Raw genomic sequence first — 23,793 nt, 5'->3', positions numbered from 1 at the left:
CTTTTGCTGCCCTAAGTGCGCCGGGTATGCCCAGACGTGGGTCCCGGGCTCACTGTGCCACTGGATTCAAGCTAGCCTGGCTGAGGAGGGGTTGAAACCCCGAAACTGGTCCCAGGATGCTTGTTTCCGGTCCAGGGAGAACCTGGCCTGGCAGTTCGGGCTGGACTGTTCCGATGTGGAACAGGGTCAAGACTGATTTGCATATGGCTGGGTTCAAACTGGGGTGGCATGGTGAGCAAAATAATGGATGGATTAAACCCAGATCTGTGACTGGGGGTGAATGTTTGATTGGTTCTGCATTCCGTCCATCCAGTTACGCTATCCCACAGCGTTTGTATTTTGCTTTGCTTTTGCCGCCCTAAGTACGCTGGGTATGCCCAGACGTGGGTCCCGGGCTCACTGTGCCACTGGATTCAAGCTAGCCTGGCTGAGGAGAGGTGAAACCCCGAAACCGGTCCCAGGATGCTTGTTTCCGGTCCAGGGAGAACCTGGCCTGGCAGTTAGGGCTGGACTGTTCCCATGTGGAACAGGGTCAAGACTGATTTGCATATGGCTGGGTTCAAACTGGGGTGGCATGGTGAGCAAAATAATGGATGGATTAAACCCAGATCTGTGACTGGGGGTGAATGTTTGATTGGTTCCGCATTCCGTCCATCCAGTTACGCTATCCCACAGCGTTTGTATTTTGCTTTGCTTTTGCTGCCCTAAGTGCGCCGGGTATGCCCAGACGTGGGTCCCGGGCTCACTGTGCCACTGGATTCAAGCTAGCCTGGCTGAGGAGGGGTGAAACCCCGAAACCGGTCCCAAGATGCTTGTTTCCGGTCCAGGGAGAACCTGGCCTGGCAGTTCGGGCTGGACTGTTCCCATGTGGAACAGGGTCAAGACTGATTTGCATATGGCTGGGTTCAAACTGGGGTGGCTTGGTGTGCAAAATAACGGATGTATTAAACCCAGATCAGTGACTGGGGGTGAATGTTTGATTGGTTCCGCATTCCGTCCATCCAGTTACGCTATCCCACAGCGTTTGTATTTTGCTTTGCTTTTGCCGCACTAAGTGCGCCGGGTATGCCCAGACGTGGGTCCCGGGCTCACTGTGCCACTGGATTCAAGCTAGCCTGGCTGAGGAGGGGTTGAAACCCCGAAACCGGTCCCAGGATGCTTGTTTCCGGTCCAGGGAGAACCTGGCCTGGCAGTTCGGGCTGGACTGTTCCGATGTGGAACAGGGTCAAGACTGATTTGCATATGGCTGGGTTCAAACTGGGGTGGCATGGTGAGCAAAATAATGGATGGATTAAACCCAGATCTGTGACTGGGGGTGAATGTTTGATTGGTTCTGCATTCCGTCCATCCAGTGACGATATCCCACAGCGTTTGTATTTTGCTTTGCTTTTGCCGCCCTAAGTGCGCCGGGTATGCCCAGACGTGGGTCCCGGGCTCACTGTGCCACTGGATTCAAGCTAGCCTGGCTGAGGAGGGGTGAAACCCCGAAACCGGTCCCAGGATGCTTGTTTCCGGTCGAGGGAGAACCTGGCCTGGCAGTTCTGGCTGGACTGTTCCCATGTGGAATAGGGTCAAGACTGATTTGCATATGGCTGGGTTCAAACTGGGGTGGCATGGTGAGCAAAATAATGGATGGATTAAACCCAGATCTGTGACTGGGGGTGAATGTTTGATTGGTTCCGCATTCTGTCGATCCAGTTACGCTATCCCACAGCGTTTGTATTTTGCTTTGCTTTTGCCGCCCTAAGTGCGCCGGGTATGCCCAGACGTGGGTCCCGGGCTCACTGTGCCACTGGATTCAAGCTAGCCTGGCTGAGGAGGGGTGAAACCCCAAAACCGGTCCCAGGATGCTTGTTTTCGGTCCAGGGAGAACCTGGCCTGGCAGTTCGGGCTGGACTGTTCCCATGTGGAACAGGGTCAAGACTGATTTGCATATGGCTGGGTTCAAACTGGGGTGGCATGGTGAGCAAAATAATGGATGGATTAAACCCAGATCTGTGACTGGGGGTGAATGTTTGATTGGTTCCGCATTCCGTCCATCCAGTTACGCTATCCCACAGCGTTTGTATTTTGCTTTCCAGTGTGGTCTCTGCCATACTCTCGACTTCTCCCAATTCCATGGGAGGCACCTCCTGGTTCTGAGGTCATTACCCAGCACAAGGAAGTGAAATTTCTCTGTTCTTTTGCACCCATTCGCAAATTCTGATTCGATTAAACCCCCCATGCGCAGTTTAGGCAATCGCAATTTGCGCAAATTACGATGCGACTCAGCACTGAATCGCAAAATTGGTCTTCTATTTGTATGTACATTCTGATTTGCGAGTTGGTAATTGCAATTTCTCCAGCCACGTTGCACCGATCTCCCAGCCATGATGCAGGTGGAGCGTTGATTTTAGCCGCGAGGCCAGCGCACGTCGTTTATCAACAGTGAGGCGTGTGGTACATCGAAAGTTTTCTTGCACAGCGGTCTTTGCATGGATTTCTGTCCTTTTCCACCAGCTTCACCTTTCAATGGCCCACAGACAGGTTAGGGCACCACTTTGCAGGGTAGGACTCTCAGCAGAAAGTCCAGGTGCTGTCAGAGAGAAGTCTTTCTTTAATGTCCATGAGACTTCAACAACAGGAGGCAAGCTCAGTTCAAGCCCTTGGGGATTCTTCACCAGGGGGAAGTCGAAACAAAAGTCAGCCTTTGTCCTCTTTAAGGCAGAAGCAGCTACTGAAGGTCAACCCAGCAAAGCACAGTCACAGGCAAAGGGTCAGTACTCCTCCTTCAGCTCTCCAGCTCTTCTCCTTGGCAGAGGTTCTTCTTGGTTCCAGAAGTAATCTGATTTTCAGGGACTTCGGGTGCTCTTTTTATACCCATTTTTGCCTTTGAAGTAGGCCTACTTCAAAGAGAGGTCTCTGTTCTTTTCAAGATCCTGCCTTGCCCAGGTCAGGCCTGTAGGAGGCTGGACTGGCTTGTAGTGAGTACCAAGGGGTACTTGCACCTTGCACCAGGCCCAGTTATCCCTTATTAGTGTATAGAGTGTCTAGCAGCTTAGGCTGATAGATAATGGTAGCTTAGCAGAGCAGCTTAGGCTGAACTAGGAGACGTGTGAAGCTACTACAGTACCACTTAGTGTCATATGCACAATATCATAAGAAAACACAATACACAGTTATACTAAAAATAAAGGTACTTTATTTTTATGACAATATACCAAAGTATCTTAGAGTGTACCCTCAGTGAGAGGATAGGAAATATACACAAGATATATATACACAATAGCAAAAATATGCAGTATAGTCTTAGAAAACAGTGCAAACAATGTATAGTTACAATAGGATGCAATGGGGAAACATAGGGATAGGGGCAACACAAACCATATACTCCAAAAGTGGAATGCGAACCACGAATGGACCCCAAACCTATGTGACCTTGTAGAGGGTCGCTGGGACTATTAGAAAATAGTGAGAGTTAGAAAAATAACCCTCCCCAAGACCCTGAAAAGTGAGTGCAAAGTGCACTGAAGTTCCCCTAAGGACAAAGAAGTCATGTTAGAGGAATAATGCAGGAAAGACACAAACCAACAATGCAACAACTGTGGATTTCCAATCTAGGGTACCTGTGAAACAAGGGGACCAAGTCCAAAAGTCACAAGCAAGTCGGAGATGGGCAGATGCCCAGGAAATGCCAGCTGCGGGTGCAAAGAAGCTTCTACTGGACAGAGGAAGCTGTGGTTTCTGCAGGAACGCAAAGGGCTAGAGACTTCCCCTTTGGAGGACGGATCCCTCTTGCCTTGTAGAGTTGTGCAGAAGTGTTTTCCCGCCGAAAGAACGCCAACAAGCCTTGCTAGCTGCAAATCGTGCGTTTAGCGTTTTTGGATGCTGCTGTGGCCCAGGAGGGACCAGGAGGTCGCAAATTGGACCAGAAGAGAGAGGGGATGTCGAGCAAGACAAGGAGCCCTCTTAGCAGCAGGTAGCACCCGGAGAAGTGCCAGAAACAGGCACTACAAGGATGTGTGAAACGGTGCTCACCCGAAGTCGCACAAAGAAGTCCCACGTCGCCGGAGAACAACTTAGGAGTTCGTGCAATGCAGGTTAGAGTGCCGTGGACCCAGGCTGGACTGTGCACAAAGGATTTCCGCCGGAAGTGCACGGAGGCCGGAGTAGCTGCAAAAGTCGCGGTTCCCAGCAATGCAGTCTAGCGAGGTGAGGCAAGGACTTACCTCCACCAAACTTGGACTGAAGAGTCACTGGACTGTGGGAGTCACTTGGACAGAGTTGCTGGATTCGAGGGACCTCACTCATCGTGCTGAGAGGAGACCCAAGGGACCGGTAATGCAGCTTTTTGGTGCCTGCGGTTGCAGGGGGAAGATTCCGTCGACCCACGGGAGATTTCTTCGGAGCTTCTAGTGCAGAGAGGAGGCAGACTACCCCCACAGCATGCACCACCAGGAAAACAGTCGAGAAGGCGGCAGGATCAGCGTTACAGAGTTGCAGTAGTCATCTTTGCTACTATGTTGCAGTTTTGCAGGCTTCCGGCGCGGTCAGCAGTCGATTCCTTGGCAGAAGGTGAAGAGAGAGATGCAGAGGAACTCGGCTGAGCTCTTGCATTCGTTATCTAAAGTTTCCCCAGAGACAGAGACCCTAAATAGCCAGAAAATAGGGTTTGGCTACCTAGGAGTGAGGATAGGCTAGCAACACCTGAAGGAGCCTATCAGAAGGAGTCTCTGACGTCACCTGGTGGCACTGGCCACTCAGAGCAGTCCAGTGTGCCAGCAGCACCTCTGTTTCCAAGATGGCAGAGGTCTGGAGCACACTGGAGGAGCTCTGGACACCTCCCAGGGGAGGTGCAGGTCAGGGGAGTGGTCACTCCCCTTTCCTTTGTCCAGTTTCGCGCCAGAGCAGGGCTAAGGGGTCCCCTGAACCGGTGTAGACTGGCTTATGCAGAATTGGGCACATCTGTGCCCAAGAAAGCATTTCCAGAGGCTGGGGGAGGCTACTCCTCCCCTGCCTTCACACCATTTTCCAAAGGGAGAGGGTGTCACACCCTCTCTCAGAGGAAGTTCTTTGTTCTGCCATCCTGGGCCAGGCCTGGCTGGACCCCAGGAGGGCAGATGCCTGTCTGAGGGGTTGGCAGCAGCAGCAGCTGCAGTGAAACCCCAGGAAAGGCAGTTTGGCAGTACCAGGGTCTGTGCTACAGACCACTGGGATCATGGGATTGTGCCAACTATGCCAGGATGGCATAGAGGGGGCAATTCCATGATCATAGACATGTTACATGGCCATATTCAGAGTTACCATTGTGAAGCTACATATAGGTAGTGACCTATATGTAGTGCACGCGTGTAATGGTGTCCCCGCACTCACAAAGTCCGGGGAATTGGCCCTGAACAATGTGGGGGCACCTTGGCTAGTGCCAGGGTGCCCTCACACTAAGTAACTTTGCACCTAACCTTTACCAGGTAAAGGTTAGACATATAGGTGACTTATAAGTTACTTAAGTGCAGTGTAAAATGGCTGTGAAATAACGTTGACGTTATTTCACTCAGGCTGCAGTGGCAGGCCTGTGTAAGAATTGTCAGAGCTCCCTATGGGTGGCAAAAGAAATGCTGCAGCCCATAGGGATCTCCTGGAACCCCAATACCCTGGGTACCTCAGTACCATATACTAGGGAATTATAAGGGTGTTCCAGTATGCCAATGTAAATTGGTAAAATTGGTCACTAGCCTGTTAGTGACAATTTGAAAGAAATGAGAGAGCATAACCACTGAGGTTCTGGTTAGCAGAGCCTCAGTGAGACAGTTAGGCACCACGCAGGGAACACATACATATAGGCCACAAACTTATGAGCACTGGGGTCCTGACTAGCAGGGTCCCAGTGACACATAACAAACATACTGAAAACATAGGGTTTTCACTATGAGCACTGGGCCCTGGCTAGCAGGATCCCAGTGAGACATTGAAAACACCCTGACATACACTCACAAACAGGCCAAAAGTGGGGGTAACAAGGCTAGAAAGAGGCTACTTTCTCACAAGGCCCCAGACGCACACCAGGGGGTTGGAGACTGCATTGTGTGAGGGCAGGCACAGCCCTTTCAGGTGTAAGTGACCACTCCTCCCCTCCCCTCAGCCTAGATGACCCATCAGGATATGCAGGCTACACCTCAGCTCCCTTTATATCACTATCTAGGGGAGAGGTGCAGACAGCCCAACTGTCAAACTGACCCAGACAAGGAATCCACAAACAAGCTGAGTCACAGAATGGTTTAAGCAAGAAAATGCCTACTTTCTAAAAGTGGCATTTTCAAACACACAATCTAAAAACCAACTTCACTAAAAGATGCATTTTTAAATTGTGAGTTCAGAGACCCCAAACTCCAAATGTCTATCTGCTCCCAAAGGGAATCTGCACTTAAATAATATTTAAAGGCAGCCCCCATGTTAACCTATGAGAGGGATAGACCTTGCAACAGTGAAAACCGAATTTGGCAGTATTTCACTGTCAGGACATGTAAAACACATAGGTACATGTCCCAGCTTTACCATACATTGCATCCTGACCACGGGGCTACCTAGGGCCTTCCTTAGGGGCGCCCTACATGTATGAAAATGGAAGGTTTAGGCCTGGCAAGTGGGTACACTTGCCAAGTCGAATTGGCAGTTTAAAATTGCACTCGCAGACACTGCAGTGGCAGTTCTGAGCCATGTTTACAGGGCTACTAATGTGAATGGCACAACCAGTGCTGCAGGCCCACCAGTAGTATTTTCTTTGCAGGCCCTGGGCACTTCTAGTACACTTTACTAGGGACTTACAAGTAAATCAAATATGCCAATCATGGATAAGCCAATATACACATATAATTTATACAGGGAACACTTACACTTTAGCACTGGCCAGCAGTAGTAAAGTTTCCAGAGAAAACAAAACAGCAAAAACTGATTCCAGCACACAGAAACAACCTGGGAAGTAGAAGCAAAATGTTAGGGGAGACCATGCCAATGATGCCAAGTCTAACACATGTCCCCCCCAGCTGAAAGAGGGGAGCAAATACCCAACCTCATGGGAGTTCTCATCACTAAGGCAGAAGAATCTGGACAGACCATCAGCATTGGCGTGGTCAGTGCCAGGGTGGTGTTCCAACATAAAGTCCATTCCCTGTAGGGAAATGGACCACTTCAACAATTTTGGATTCTCACCCCTCATCTTCTTTAACCATCTGAGAGGCCTGTGGGATGTCTGAACCTAAAAGGGAGTCCCAAAGAAGCATGGTCTTAGCTTCATCCGTGCCAGACCACAGCAAAAGCTTCACGCTCATTTGCACTCCACCTACGTTTCCTGGGAAGTAACCTCCCGCTAATAAAGGCTATAGGTTGATGTAGTCCCTCTTCATTACGCTGTGAGAGTACTGCTCCAATACCATGCTCTGAGGCATCTGTTTGTACAACAAATTCCTTGGAATAGTCAGGTGCCTTCAGCACAGGTGCTGTTCACATGGCAGCCTTCAGGGCATCAAAAGCTGCCTGGCAAGACTCAGTCCAGATCACATTTCTGGGCTGCTTTTGGGAAGTTAACTCAGTCAAGGGAGCAACAATTGTGCCATACCCCTTAGAAAACCTCACTTAGTATCCAGAGAGACCTAAAAAGGCTCTCACCGCAGTCTGGGTCTTGGGGGACTCTCAAGCCAGAATGGTTTCAATCTTTGGCTGTAGGGGTGCCACCTGGCCACTCCCACCTGGTGTCCCAAGTACACCACAGAACCCTGCCCTATTTGGCACTTGCTTGCCTTAATAGTGAGGCCTGCTTTCTGCAGGGCCTCCAGCACTTTAAAGAGGGGTTGCAAGTGTTCCTCCCATGTGGAACTGAAGACAGCAATGTCATCCACGTAGGCGGCATTGAAATCATCCAGCCCAGCCAACATCTGGTTGACCAACCTCTGAAAGGTGGCAGGGGCATTCTTCATCCCAAAGGGCATCACCCTAAACTGGTAGTGGCCATCTGGTGTGGATCATGCAGACCTCTCCTTAGCCACCTCAGTCAGGGTGATCTGCCAGTACCCAGAGGTAAGATCAAATGTACTTAGGTACTTGGTAGCTCCCAACCGGTCTATGGGCTCATCAGCTCGGGGATGGGGTGAGTGTCAGTCTTTGTGACCACATTGAGTCCCCGGTAATCCACACAGAACTGGAGTGGCACCAGGAGCAGCAGGCTTTGGGGCCAAAACCACAGGGCTGGCCCAAGGGCTGCTGGAAAACTCAATAACTCCCAAAGCTAACATTTTTGAAACTTCATCTTTAATGTTAGCCCTCGCCCTGCCAGTCACTCTGCAAACTTTGGTGGACATTACAACTCTGGTGGACGGTGTTAAAGCAACGGTAAGACCGCCAACAGGCCGGCGGTAACATTTTTTTCATTACGACCGTGGCGGAAACCACCAACAAAGACAGCAACTTTAACACTCCGACCGCCACGGCGGGACAAACAAACAGCTTGGCGGTCACCGCCAACAGACAGACGGAGGACAAAGTATCACCCACAGTATCACAACCTACCAATCCGCCACCTTTTCCGGGCTGGATTCACCACAGACAAAAACACTGCGGAAACAGGACCTCGAAGGGAAAACATTCACCTCTACACACCCCACAAGGAACCAGGACGCCATGGAACCAGAGCTGCAGATCCTGCCAGCCCTTATCTTCTTGCTCCCCTACCAGGAGCACGAACGCCAGCGGCGAAGACCACGGTGAGTACTGCACCTACGACACAGGGGAGGGAAAACACAGGGACACACACACGCAACACGCAACACCCCCACGCCCACCCCCACCCTCACCCACAACACACACACTAATACATCATGATACATTATAGTTACACCCCCCAACCCCCAACTCCCCCGGAAGAATGCAAAGACCAAAGAAAATGAGTGTAACTATTGTAATATATTAAAATGCAGTACGCAAAAATATACATATATACACTATAAACAAAATATACACCAAGAATAGTAACCCAGGTAGTGCTCCATTGAAGTCAGTGGAACACAGAGCCCACACGGTATGGGCGAGGCCCACCCAAGATCCCCGACCATGACGGAGAGAACACTGCAGGGGCATCAGATAGCAATAAAACAGGCACCTCAGGGGGAGGGAAAGGGGGGGCACCTAAGCCGGTTGAGTGCACGACGCCAAATCCACGAGGGGGCCACATGCCCACTGTTCAATCCTGGGGAGTGCAAAGCCACAGTCTCTCAAGTCTCTACAGTGGGTGGTTTGCCCACTGTTCAATCCTGGGGAGTGCAGAGCCACTGTCTCTCAAGTCTCTACAGTGGGTGGGTTGCCCACTGCTGCATCCTGGGGAGTGCAAAGCCACAGTCTCTCAAGTGGATGACAGTCTCCACTGGTTCTGGAAGGGGCCTTGTGCCCAGAGGGCTTCATCTTACCAAGGACTGAGGTAGTGGATGGATCTCTCCACTGGTTCTGGAAGGGGGCATGGTGCCCAGAGTGCTTCATCCTGCCAAGGACTGAGGTAGTGGATGGATCTCTCCACTGGTTCTGGAGGGGGCTTGGTGCCCAGAGTGCTTCATCCTGCCAAGGACTGAGGTAGTGGATGGATCTCTCCACTGGTTCTGGAGGGGGCTTGGTGCCCAGAGTGCTTCATCCTGCCAAGGACTGAGGTAGTGGATGGATCTCTCCACTGGTTCTGGAGGGGGCATGGTGCCCAGAGTGCTTCATCCTGCCAAGGACTGAGGTACTGGATGGGTCTCTCTACTGGTTCTGGAGGGGGCTTGGTGCCCAGAGTGCCTCATCCTGCTCGTGATGGACTCAATAGCAACAGTGCTCTTGGCGCTCATGGGCCAGCGGTGCATGTGGTGGCAGTGCCCTGTTCAGCGGTGCTTGTGGCGGCGGTGCCCTGTTCAGCAGTGCTTGGGGCGGCGGTGCCCTGTTCAGCAATGCTTGTGGTGGCGGTGCCCTGTTCAACGGTGCTTGTGACGGCGGTGGCCTGTTCAGCGGTGCTTGTGGCGACGGTGTCCTTTGCAGTGACTCAGCTGCTGGCGGTCCTTCATGGCCCAGCGGGGCTGGTGCTGGTGGTCCTCTGTGGCCCAGCGGGGCTGGTGCTGGCGGTCCTGTCTGGCCCAGCGGGGCTCGGGCTGGTGGTCCTGTCTGGCCCAGTGGGGCTGGTGCTGGCGGTCCTGTCTGGCTCAGCGGGGCTTGTGCTGGCGGTTCTCTCTGGCCCAGCGGGGCTGGTGTTGGCAGTCCTGTCTGGCCCAGCGGGGCTGGTGCTGGCGGTCCTTTCTGGCCCAGCAGGGCTGGTGCTGGTGGTCCTGTCCTGTCTGGCCCAGCGGGGCTGGTGCTGGCAGTCCGGGCTGGCCCAGCGGGGCTGGTGGCGGTGGCCTCTTGGGCAGCAGGGCAGGTGCTATCGGTGGCCTCTTGGGCAGCAGGGCAGGTGCTGGTGGTGGCCTCTTGGGCAGCAGGGCAGGTGCTGGCGGTGGCCTCCTGGGCAGCGGGGATGATGGCGGTGGGCTCCTGGGCAGCGGGGATGATGGCGGTCTTCTCCGCCGTGCTGCTCTTCCCAGAACTGCTGACTTTCTTGTGGCCGTTCCCCAGCTTGGAAGGTGTCGCAGCTGACTCCACACTCCCACCTGTACCCCTGGGAGCGGCTTTGGTGGCTGGAGTCTTCCCCCTCTCCTGCCGGGCACTGGCCAACTTTTGATGCTTCACAGGTGGAGGACTGTCCGTGCTGTGGCTCCGTGGCACACTGGCTGCCCTGGTGGCCGGTGCACTCCAGATTCCAGTGACTACAGGCACCACTGGTCCCGGAGATGTTGTGGCTGAGGTGCTAGTTCGGGACCTGGAGAGTCAGGCCCTATGAGAGGACAGGGTGGGGGAGGTGTGGGAAAGAGGTCAAGGTTGGACAGGAAAAGTTTTTGGGAAACACTGGGACGGGTAGCTGGAGGGGGTTTGGGAGTGGAGGAAGAGGTTGTGGTTGTAGGAGGTGTTTGTTTGGTGACTTTGGGTGAAGGTGCATACTCTGGAGGCTGTCGTGAGGTGGATGGCTGTTGGGTGGGTGCGTGCCTGTGTTTGTGTATCTTGGGGGGTGGCGTCACAGACACACTTTGAGAGGACACAGGGGACGTGTGAATGGCAGTGGGGGTGGTCACTGCACGTGAGCGGGGTGTGGTGGTGTTTGTGCTGGTGATGGCAGTAGTGGCTGTAGATGTAGTGCATGCAGGTGTGAGTGGAGACGAGACTGGGAGGGAGACGAGGAGGAGGGGGACATAGTGGAGGCAGTGGAAGTTGGTGTGTCTGCATGTGTGTGATGCTTGCGTGAGTGCCTGTGGGATGTGTGGTGCTTATGTTTGCCTGAGCTTCCCTTGTGTGTTGACGTGTGTGCATGCTGGTCTGAAGGTGTGCTTGGGATAGGCTGAGGTACAGGGGATTGGGTCTGGGTGGAGAAAGTTGGAGGGAGGAGGCTGGAGACAGGGAGAATGGCTGCCATCAGTGCTGAGGCCAGAGTCTGAAAGGCTTGCTGAAGGGCCGCCTGACCAGAATGAATGCCCTCCAGGAATGCATTTGTTTGTTACAACTGCCTTTCTACACCCTGGATGGCATTCAAAATGGTAGACTGCCCAACAGTGAGGGACCTGAGGAGGTCAATGGCCTCCTCACTGAGGGCAGAAGTGGTGACTGGGGCAGGGCCTAAGGTGCCTGGGGCGAAGGTGATGCCCACCCTCCTGGGTGAGCGGGCATGGGGCAAAGGCTGAGGGGCTGCTGGGAGGGCGGTGCTGGTAGGGGGGGTGGCGGCTGTACCTGTAGATGCGGGGGGCACAGATGTTGCCGCCACCACAAGCGAGCTCCCATCAGAGGACGAGTCCGTGTCACTGGTGTCAGCTCCTGTCCCCGCCGTGGAGCTCCCCTGGCTCTCCGTCCCACTGGTGAACTCAGAGTCCATAGTGTCGCCCTCCAGGGCCAAGTGGGATGCAGCTCCCTCTTGCTCCGTTGCCACTGCTCCTCTGCCTGATGATGCTAATGCACACAAGAACAGGGAGACCACAAAAGGGGGGGGGGAGAATGACAGAAGAAAGACATGTTCAGTGCATGCATTACCGCTACCGTTGACGGACACGACAGACACAGAAGCCCCCTGCACTACGCCGCGCACTTGGCCTCCACTGTTCAATCCCTGGGACATGGCCTACAAGACTATGGACGACATCTGCGCACATGGATGACACAGGAGCCTGGTTAGGTGTACTTGGTACTGTACACAGGTGAGGTGGGGTACCACAGGCTCTGCCAAAACAAGGGGACCTTGTCTCTTAAACTCGCCCTGGCCTAGGGAAACCCACAGCCCACCTCCCCCACCCAGACACCTCCACTGTGCGCAAAATCAGCCGAATGAGAGTGTACTCACCCCCCTGTGGCTGCTGTGATGACCCCAAGCGCCCATCCATCTCCAGGTACGCCACCGCCAGGATCCTGAACATCAGGGGGGTCATGGTGCGACGGGCCCCCCTCCCACGTTGGGAGGCCATCCCCAGCTGGGCCTCCGCCGTCTTCTTGCTCCAGCGGCGAATGTCCTGCAGGGATCCTGCAGGGGTATAAAAGGATGTTTATTACATCTGTGTGTGCCATGGCGTGCAAAAGGTGGGTGTCCGTGTACCCCAGTGCTTGCATCCCTGTGTAGGACCTTGTGTGATGAAGGTTTAGGGGGGTGTATGGGTATGTGCAGTGGGCATTCTTTGGTGATGGGTGTCCATGCTTTGATGTTGCATGCAGGGCTTGGTGTTGGGATGGGTGGGTTGTGATAGTGAGACATTTGTGAGGAGTAGGAGTGATGGGGGTGAGGGTGAGGGTGGGGGTATGTGATGGCATGAAGGTAGGGTGGGGAATGTAATAGTTAAGATTTGACTTACCAGAGTCCATCTACTCCTGCGAGGCCCTCAGGATGCAGAATCGCCAAGATCTGCTCCTCCCATGTTGTTAGTTGTGGGAGAGGAGGTGGGGGTCCACCACCAGTCCGCTGAACCGCAAGGCGGTGCCTTGAGACCACAGAACGCACATTCCCCTATAGGTCGTTCCACCTCTTCCTGATGTCATCCCGATTTCTTGGGTGCTGTTCGACTGCGTTGACCCTGTCCACTATTCTGTGCCATATCTCCATCTTCCTAGGTATGGAGGTGTGCTGCACCTGTGATCCGAATATCTGTGGCTCTACCCGGACGATTTCCTCCACCATGACCCTGACCTCCTCCTCAGAGAACCTGGGGTGTCTTTGCCGTGCCATGGGGTGGTGTGGGTGATGTATGGGGTGGTGTTAGTAGTGATAAGTGGGGTGATATTTAGTGGTGTGTTGTGTGAGGTGCGTGGAAGTTCTGTGGGTGGTGGTATTGTGTGCCTGTGGATGCTTGGTAGTTGTTTGTGGTGTCTCTCTCTGGCCTTCGTTCGGGATTGTGGTCGTAGGGGTTGGTGGGTGATGTGGGTGTGTGTTTTATATTGGATTGGGTGTGTGGGTGTGGTGTGTGTATGTGTATCAGGTGTGTGTGTTTCGAATTGTCCAATGTGGCTGTGTTTTGTAAATGTGTGTGTATTTTGAGCACAGCGGTGTGTACCGCCAATGGAATACAGCGGTTGAAAGACCGCTGCTTCGATTCGTGTGCCGTGATTGTGTGGGCGTATTTCTGTTGGCGTGACGGTGGAGGTTTTGTTTTTGCCAGTTTATCACTGACCTTTGGTGTGACGGACTTGTGTGGGTGTCTGAATTTTGGCGGATTCCGTGCTGTGGGTCATAATAGCTGTGGCGGAATTCCGAGGCCGCGGCGGTGTGTTGGCGGCCTTCTTCACAGCGGTAAGCGGCTTTTACCGCCAATGTTGTAATGAGGGCCTTTGTGTTTAACAGGGTGACTGTCCGAAGTGTCCACATCATGTGTACACAAGTGGGTGACCCCTGGGATTAGTGAGAACAGAGAGGCAAACTGACGCAACACCTGGTGACAGACGCTCTGCTACTCTGGGGTTAGGGAGGGGGAGAGGTTCACTCCTCCCACAGACCCCTTATTTTCTCCAGCAGACGGGAGGTCAGGAAGAGGCTCATTCTCTTCCTCCATTCCATCACCTGTTGCTAGGAGTATGGACAATTCGGTTCGCTCAAAGTGTGGCTTGAGCCAGTTCACATGCAGGACCCTCCAGGCGTTCCTGAGAGTCCGCAAGTTCACCAGGTAGGTGACTTCACTCTTGCGCTCCACCACCTCTAATGGCCCAGTCCACTTGTCCTGGAGCACCCTAGGCTCCACTGTTGCCATCACCCAAACTTTTTGACCACGTTGATACTCGACCAGAGTGGCATTCTAGTCATACCAGCGTTTCTTGTCTTCCTGGCTTGCTTTTAGGTGCTTTCTCCAAAGCCACCTTTACCAGACTCAAAGGTCCCCTCAAAGGGTGGCCATACAACAGCTCAAAAGGACTAAAGTCACGCCCTTTTTGAGGCACCTCCCTGTAAGCGAACCTGAAGGCATGGCAAGAGGATGTCCCACTTCTGCCTCAAGGGCTCTGACAGGCCGATTATCATGCCCTTCAAGGTGCGGTTGAATCTCTCAACCAGACCATTACTTTGGGGGTGGTAAGGTGTGGTGAACTTGTACATTACCCCAAACACCTTCCACAGAGACTTCATATAAGTTGATATGAAGCTAGTAGCCCTATCGGACACCACCTGCTTGGGGAACCTCATGCAGGTAAAAACCCCCATCAATGCATGGCCCACCACAGGGGCAGTGATCGATCTCTAAGGAATGGCTTCCAGGTACCGGGTGGCATGGTCCACCAAGACCAGGATAAACCTGTTGCCCATTGCTATCTTGGGATCCAGAGGCCCCACAATGGCAATACCGAACCTCTCAAAGGGGGTACTAACCAGAGGGAAAGGTTGTAGGGGATCCTTGCATTTCCCCCCACTCTTGCCACTTGCCTGACAAGTTGGGCAAGACTTACAATGAGCATCTGAGTTCTTGCGCATTTGGGGCCAGTAAAAATGGGAGACAAGCTGTTCAAAGGTCTTGTCCTGCCCCAAATATCCAGCTAAAGGAACATCATGAGCCAGTAGGAAGGCTCTGAAGTGCTGGGGTACCACCAGCACACGAGCTGACCCAGGCTCAGGAACCTTGATCTCGCTTTATAGGAGGCCATCCTCCCAGTAAATCAAATGTGGTCCAGGCGCCTTGCCAGATGCCTGGTCTGCAGCCTGCCGCCGCAACCCCTCCAGAGTAGGGCATGTTTTCTGTGCCTCACTGAATGATTCCCTGGTAGGCCCCCTTTCCTGCTGCCACTGTGATAGCTCAGAGACTTTGCCCAGTTCAGACACCTGTTCCCCTGTAGGCTCCAGGGCCTCCCCCTCAGGTTCAGCCTCTTCCTGGACTGTGGAGACTGCTGGGGCTGGTTTCCCACACCCCTTGCCCAGGGCCTCTCTTTCAGGCTCCAGGGTCTCCTGATCACCCTGACAGGCTGCAATCGACTGGCTAGACACACACACCCACTCAGGCAGACCCAACATATCCAAGTGTGATCTTTGTTCCACCTCCTGCCAAGAGGAAACCTCCAGGCCATTGCCAAGCAAGCAATCTACAGGCATGGTTGGACTCACAGATACCTTCAAGGAACCTAAGACCCTCCCCCATTCAAAGGGACCCTGCGCCACTTTACACAGAAGCTCTGAGTTGTCCACTGCAACTACTTGGTGAAGTACACGGGGATCTATCTGCTCCTCAGACACCAGGTAACTCTTCACTGTAGTCACACTGGCTCCTGTGTCTCTCAGAGCCTCCACCCTCTGTCCATTGATGGTCACCCACTCCTTGTACTTCTTAGCGTTATCAGGGACGAGGGTCCTCTGGACAATATCACTGTCCCATAGTGAGACAAGGGTCATCTCAGCTGGCTTCCACCCAACCTGGAACCAACTCCTCCCCAAGTGCTACACTGGCTAAACCCTGTGACTGAGCACCAGTGGGTGCCGGTGTACACTTGGGACATTTGGGGTCCCCGTCATGTGACCATCCTGATCACATGCAAAGCACTTGCAGGTACCCTTCTCTGCAGGTTTTCTTGTAGAGGCCCATGGTTTCTTTTCTACTGGTGGCTGTGATTCTTTACCCTTGGAACTAGGTTGGGGCCCTTTAGAGGACTCCCCCTGTTTACCCTTACCCCCCCACTTCTTCTGTTGGGGACCCTGCTCGCTCTTGTCATGGTCTCCTCCATACCTCTTTTGGACCCTGGTGCTCTCCCAATGGTCTGCTTCTTGCTCAAGCTTCCTGGGGTCAGTCAGCTTGCTGTCATTTAGGTGCTGGCGCAGCTCTGGAAAACATAAACTGTACAAGTGCTCCCAAGCAATCAAATTGTTAAGCCCCTCATACGTTGCTACTTTACTGCCCTTCACCCAACTATCCAGTGACCTGCAAAAAGAATCAACACATTCCAACCATGTTTCAGATTCCTTCTTCTTACAGGACATAAACCTATCCTTATACTGATCAGGGGTGAGACCATGTCTTGTGATCAGGGCGTCCTTCATGATAGGGTAGGTGAGCCCCTGGGGATCCACTAAGGATGTCAGAGTATGCCTCCACTCTACCTCGAAGTGCTTCCACAGACCCACCCCCTCAATGAGCTTCAGGGACCAGATTCATAAGGAGAGCAGACTCATCCCCCTTGAACCACAACAGTATGTCATCCCTCCTTTTGTAATCCTTCACAAGTTCCTTAGGAATGTGCACCCTCCTCTCAGGCTGCACTGTGTTATTGGTGCCGCCATCCCTACTAGGCTGGGTCCTCTGATCCAGCTCCCTCAAGCTGAGCTCATGAGCCAATAATAACTTTTCCTCTTCTATGGCCATCCTGAGTTTCTCCAACTCCAATTGATGAGCTCTCTCTGCCTGTCTGTCCGGCAACTCTTTAGGAGTTAGACCCTTGGATGACACACTGCTACCTGCCCTAGAGACCTTCTCCCTGGACATAACAGGCCCACCCACTACCATTGTGGATGGATTGCTCGTACTCCTCCTCCTCCGCCCCCTCTGTGTGCCCTTAGCTTCCTTGGCTGTTACCCAGGCCCTCAATGCCTTTTGCAGCTCCTCCTTCCTGGTGGGGCACTTAATGGGACAAGCAAGGTTTTTGCAGAACTGCCGTAACTGGCCAACTATGTAGCTCCCCAATTTCCCTAAATCAAAAGCAGCTCCAGCTGATGCATCTCCAGATTGAGACATGATGAAGAGTTAAAAGTGCAAAGAAAAACGAGTTCCCTTATGAAGTTCAAAAGTCAATAAAGGATTACCACCAAACAGAAGTAGGGAAAAATCCAAAAAAGAGAAAAAAGCAAAAATCACAAAGACAAGTAGTATGTGATCACATAAAGGTCTGCACTTAAAACAGTAGTGTACACTTAATTACTGTATGTCAAGTGCAAAATACAAGTTCAAACCCAACTGCTGATCATCAATGTTAGAAATGAGGTCTTTGGTTAGCAGTCAGGTTACCCCCTGTCACCTGCAAGTGAGAACGTGCGTCGTTCCTTCTCCGGTCGGGTCCGCATGCATTGTTTCTTCTCTCCCGCAAGAGAGCGATGCATCGATCCAGACAGGTAACTCAGATTCGGACAGGCTTTGTGTTGATTTTCCGCACCCAGCGATGTTGCGTTGAAATCCGGTCGCACAGTGTCAAGAAACCGCGCTGGGTGGGGGCTTGAGTCATTAACAGCAGCCAGTGTGGGTGTTGCACGTCATTTCTCCAGCCGTGTTGCTTCGATCTCCCAGCCGCGAAGCAGGTGGAGCATTGAGTTTAGCCGCGAGGCTGGCGGCATGTCGTCTATCAGCCGCGAGGTGAATGGTGCGTCAAAAGTTTCTCTGCGCGGCCGTCTTTGCGTGGATTTCTGTCCTTTTCCACCAGCTTCAAATTTCAAGGGCCCAGAGACAGGTTAGGGCACCACTTGGCAGAACAGGACTTTCAGCAGAAAATCTAGGTGCTGGTAGAGAAGTCTTTGATGTCCCTGAAACTTCAAAAACAAGAGGCAAGCTCAGTTCAAGCCCTTGGAGATTCTTCACTAGTGGGAAGTCACACAAAAGTCAGTCTTTGTCCTCTCTCAGGCTGAAGCAGCTACTGCAGGCCAACCCAGCAAAGCACAGTCACAGGCAAAGAGGCAATACTCATCCTCCAGCTCTCCAGCTGTTCTTGGCAGAGGTTCTTCTTGGTTCCGAAGTAATCTGATTTCCACGGGTTTCGGGCGCTCTTCTTATACCCCTTTCTGCCTTTGAAGTAGGCTACTTCAAAGAGAAGTCTCTGTTGTTTTCAAGATCCTGCCTTGCCCTGACCAGGCCCCAGACATACACCAGGGGGTTGGAGACTGCATTGTATGAGGGCAGGCACAGGTGTAAGTGACCACTCCTCCCCTCCCCTCAGCCCAGATGGCCTATTTGGATCTGCAGGCTACACCCCAGCTCCCTTTGTGTCACTGTCTGGGGGAGAGGTGTAAACAGCCCACCTGTCATACTGACCCAGACAGGGAATCCACAAACAGGCAGAGTCACAGAATCGTTTAAGCAAGAAAATGCTTACTTTCTTAAAGTGGCATTTTCAAACACACAATCTATAAACTAACTTCACAAAAAGATGGATTTTTAAATTGTGAGTTCAGAGACCCAAAACTCTGCATGTCTATCTGCTCCCAATAGGAATCTGAGCTTAAATAATATTTAAAGGCAGCCCCCTTGTTAACCTATGAGAGACATAGGCCTTGAAACAGTGAAAAACAAATTTAGCAGTATTTCACTGTCAGGACATGTAAAACACATACCTACATGTCCCACCTTTAACATACACTGCACCCTGCCCATGGGACTACCTAGGGCAGGTTTAGGCCTGGCAAGTGGGTACACTTGACAAGTCGATTTGGCAGTTTAAAACTGCACTCACAGACACTACAGTGACAGGTCTGAGCCATGTTTACAGAGCTACTAATGTGGGTGGGGCAACCAGTGCTGCAGGCCCACTAGTAGTATTTGATTTACAGGCCCTGGGCACTTCTAGTGCACTTTATTAGGGATTTACTAGTAAATCAAATATGCCAATCATGGATAAGCCAATGTACACATATAATTTATACAGGGAACACTTACACCTTAGCACTGGTCAGCAGTGGTAAAGTGTCCAGAACAAACAAAACAGCAAAAACACAGTCCAGCACAAAGAAACAGCCTGGGAAGTAGAGGCAAAAATTTAGGGGAGACCATACCAATGATGCCAAGTCTAACAATGTGAATGCATGATAAGAAGTTAAAACAACAGTTTCTTCCTATGTCAAAGGGCAGATTTTTAAAGAAAGGAGCACACACTAGAGCACACTAGAGCAGGCCAAGATGCTGAAGAAATTGTAGTGCTGACTAGCAACTATCAATACCTGACCTTCTTAGAATGAAAGTAAAACTCTTTTTTGTTTATGAAACAAAAACTACAGAAAAAAGGTAAAGTGCAATACGTTTTGGGTAGATTGCTTGCAGCATGGGAAGATCATGATAGGTGACCTGACAAACTGGCCTAAAGGGAAGCATAAATAACTTTGAATGGTACCAAATCTGAAAGCTAGCTAGGAGGATATGAACTTAGGTGTTATCCTCTATGTTCAGATACAGTCCGCGCCCATAGGTGTCCAAATCATAAGGTTCTCAAACTTAGAAATTTAGCTAGGTCCACAGCTTCACTGTCATCCCTCCTTGGGGCTTTATAGTTTGCTTTTATCCACTCTTTATCATTTGAGTTTAAATCCCAAGTATTTGAAATAATTTAGGGCTTGTGAACTTATTAGCTCTACATCGAATATAGGAAAGCCATGGAATCCAGGTCCCTAATTCAAAAGACAGGGAATCCCCAGTAACCTCCCTGTTGAAGGTGGCCAAGGGGTTACATCAAATCCAATACCATAGCAGCAACGGGCAAGATTGATTGAATCTACCAAATGTGCAAGGCCAACTCGTCATGAATTGCAAAAGTATGGAAGCTAGCTGGTAGGCCCAGGGGGTGTCAATGGACCTTATTCTCCTCCCTCTGCAAGAATCTTACATTCTCATAGCCCCACACTTTATTTTGTTAACCTCTAGAAGTGAACTAATTGGTTTTCTTCAATGGAGGAAGTCAAGTTAAATAAGAACCAGTGGCATTAGACAATCTCAGTATTTGTTTGGCTAGGCAGGGAGCCCATGATCCTTGTAAGTCAAAGGTTATACCTAAGTATGAAAATTTGTCAATTCTAGATATAGGCTGCCTTATATGGTCAAACAATGAGGCTTGAGATTCTTGGGTTCACATGCCATAACAGAGGTTTTGGTCAAATTGGTTTTAAATCAACAGCTAACCAATAAATGTTCAGCCCATTAGAATTTCTTGCCATCAAAATAGCGTCATCTGCATACAGTAATATGTGGACAGCTTTACTCTTAACCCTGCGTGTGTCTGCACCCACCTTGGTTATAGCTACTTCAGGTCCGTTGATATACAGCAGGAATAAAATGTGGCGAGCACACACCCCTGTCCCATCCCTGAGATAGGCTGAGATTGCCATTCAGTCCATATCTGACAGATGCTTCAAACGGTGTGGAGACCATGCAAAAAGTAACAAATGCCCTTATCAACCTCTCCAGGATTTCGCAGTTTACATCTCATGACACTTTTGAAGGCACAGGAAAGGTCCAGGTGTGCAGGCATGCAGGGCTTTCCTGAGGCATTTATTAGCTAGACTACAGGTTCTATTGAACCAAGAAGGGTTTGTGTCAACCCTGGATTTCCATGGTTTCATTAGCGCTTCCCTAATTACAGATCCCAATCTGATATAAGCCTGGATACCACACAAGCCCTCTTGGGGACAGGTAAGACAGCAAAGCATGAGGGCCAGATGGCTAATACAGAGCTTACTAAAAAGTGCATCGTATTAACTGAGCACCAAACTAGCCCTCTACCTTCTTGGAGCTTTCCACAGGCCCCTCTAAATTAATGGATAGGCAGTTATGGTTGCTGGATACAGAATTTTCTATTGAATTGTTAACGATGAAGTCCAACAGAGACCTTGAGATGAAAATATAACCAATACTAGCAGCATGCCTCTTCCGCCATATAAGTGTCATCCATGGAGTGCGCGAGACTCACCGCTCTGATAGCATTACAAAGATCAAAATCATTCATTTGGTAATAGAGTGCGCGTCCTCCTTGGTCCATCCCTTGAACTGCGCCTTCTATCCAAATGGGCTCAAACTGATTATTCTTATTTCCCACTACTAAATGAAATTGATTTCTTTTCTCAGCGTGTTTAAGATCATGATTCCCTATAAGAGTGAACAGTGGTACAAAATTAGGAAGTTATCATTGTGGAAATTAACAATGATAAAATTAAAATTCCTAGGCCAACACAAATGCAAGGCATAATTCAAACTTTTCTTGCAAGAAATAGGTGAGATGGAGCAGGCTAAGCTCATCCTGAACCAGGCAGTAAGCCCACCCTTGGCCTGTCCAGCAACAGCAGGGGTAGCCGAGCAAAGGCAGATTAACAGGAAAAACCTTCACATTCGACATCCGATGTAGCCCAGGTTGCCTGCATTAGAATTATATCACACAATTGAATAAATTCCACCCAATTTTCCAACCCTAATTTGGCTTGCAACCCTGCTATGTTCCAACTTGATATGTCAATAACACTTGAAATGACAGCTACTGTGGTGTAAGAATCTTTTTTTGTTGCAACTGCCCCAGTGCAATTAGTCATATTAGGCAAATTGTGGGGCATAACTGATACAACAATTCACACCCGTCCAATGACCCACCCTCCTGAACTCTGCCATTATTTGACTAATCAGACAACGCCAAATACCTGTTGGATACCGGGAATGCACAAACTTGGGAGTAGAGGAGATTCATGGCTGCAGACTGGCCTTGTACTTCCAAGGCATCCAAACTGAGATTTCAATAAATATAGCCCAGGGAAAAACCCTCATCCCCGAGGTTGTGTTTGGACCATGGAAAGAAGCCTGTAATAGATCATTAGGGATGACTGGGTTATTAAAGTTGACAATAATGCAATCCCCTGAAAATTCCTTAACCATGGGGTCCATCCATTCTACTCTTCTTTTCAATAGATGCGGCTAAACAGCCTGCTCTTGCACCTAAGGAGGGTATTAAACCAATGTGTGGCCTTAATAATTAATGACCCTGTCGACTCTGTCACATGCTGGCCTAGATTTGGAAAATTGGTCAAACTTCTATGTATGGGCAGGCAGCTGGAAGCAAATGACAGGTACATTTTCTACTACCCTCCCCCTTCACAATGCTGTCTGGTGCACTGCTGGGGTCCCTTAATTGTACTCCGGGCCAGGCCACATAAAGGCTATTTTATTTTCAATTAGGTCCAACCACATAACAATTGGGCTCAAACAGTCTTTCAGAGTTTGCTTGAGGAAACAAAGGAATGCTGGGGAGTGTGCGCTATAGTCCAAAGCACCCCAGTGAGTGTCAAGCACTAACCTGTTCGTCCCAAGGAGACACAATATTGACCAAGCTTCTTGTTCCCAATTCCACCTAAACGTTGCATGCCTCCTACTTAAATACAGATGATTGGCATCGCAATGTCCAGGGGGAAAGGGGATGGATGAGAAAAGGAGACACTGGAGTCGCAGGGCTGGATCCAGATGCCTAGTGATGGTTCTTGAAGAGTCGGTCATTCCTATGATAAATTACACATCAGTCAAATAACTAATATCTCATAACCCTTGTGTACTCTACTGTTAAACTATGTTAGATGTATTATGGAAACTGGCTAATGAATCCATTTTATTATTTCTCCAGGCCTGACTTCATCCTGTGATACTCAATACTGAACAGGCCTGAACAACATATGCAAAAGGTTTGGAGACCATTACTAAATTAACCCTGACAGACAGCTTGTAATGCAAGGCTTGCTTCAAAGAGACACCCCACGCAACATGCATTGCTTCATTCACCCAGTACAAGACAGACATCTGAATGTCCACATAGGTCTGGGGAAAGATTATGAAGAAACTGGTTATGTGACGCTTGGAAAGTCCCAACCGTCTGAGAAATGTGCAGGTCATGTTTGTGATCATGTTGTTCTACTGTGATTGGATAGATGCCTAATATGCGTGGAACACCATGCATCACCTGATCAACATCACACCATGTACTTGATGAAGAAATTACCTCTCTGTTGTTCTAATTGGATGATGTATTTTCACATTTTTGCGGTCTTCATGCATAAAAGATTGTATTGGAGTTCCGCAATTCGGACTGCTTGGAATTGGCATTTGAAGCCATCAGTTCCCGTGCACGTATTAAATTGTCATTCTTTATACTCTAAGGGCTGGCTAGTCTTTGGTTTTGTTCCTGCTCTGAAGGAGGCTCCAACAGTACCTGTTGAGGTCCCCTTTACGGCTTTTGATTGCTCTCCATCTCTCTAGGAATTTTCAGAAACAATGTGGATTACATATAATTAAATAAGAGCCCTGAACCTACTATACTGTCTATAACTACTCCCACTGTGACCCCAGATTGGTCCCTCGTCACCTCAATTAAGTCTACCTAGATGTTCCCTGATGTTCAATGGATATCTTGCGTGCTTCACCTTGATGAGATTTTCTAAGATGCTGACTCACTCGACTCATAGACATTTACATAGGCAACAATAATAAGAACAAACTCTCAGGGAATTAGATTCTCCAGATATTCATGAGTTAATCATTGTACTGTGCTAGTGTTGCGAGG

The sequence above is a fragment of the Pleurodeles waltl genome, chromosome 1_1 (assembly GCF_031143425.1).
Source record: "Pleurodeles waltl isolate 20211129_DDA chromosome 1_1, aPleWal1.hap1.20221129, whole genome shotgun sequence".
Taxonomy (NCBI): domain Eukaryota; kingdom Metazoa; phylum Chordata; class Amphibia; order Caudata; family Salamandridae; genus Pleurodeles; species Pleurodeles waltl.
Note: the sequence above shows the minus strand (reverse complement) of the source record.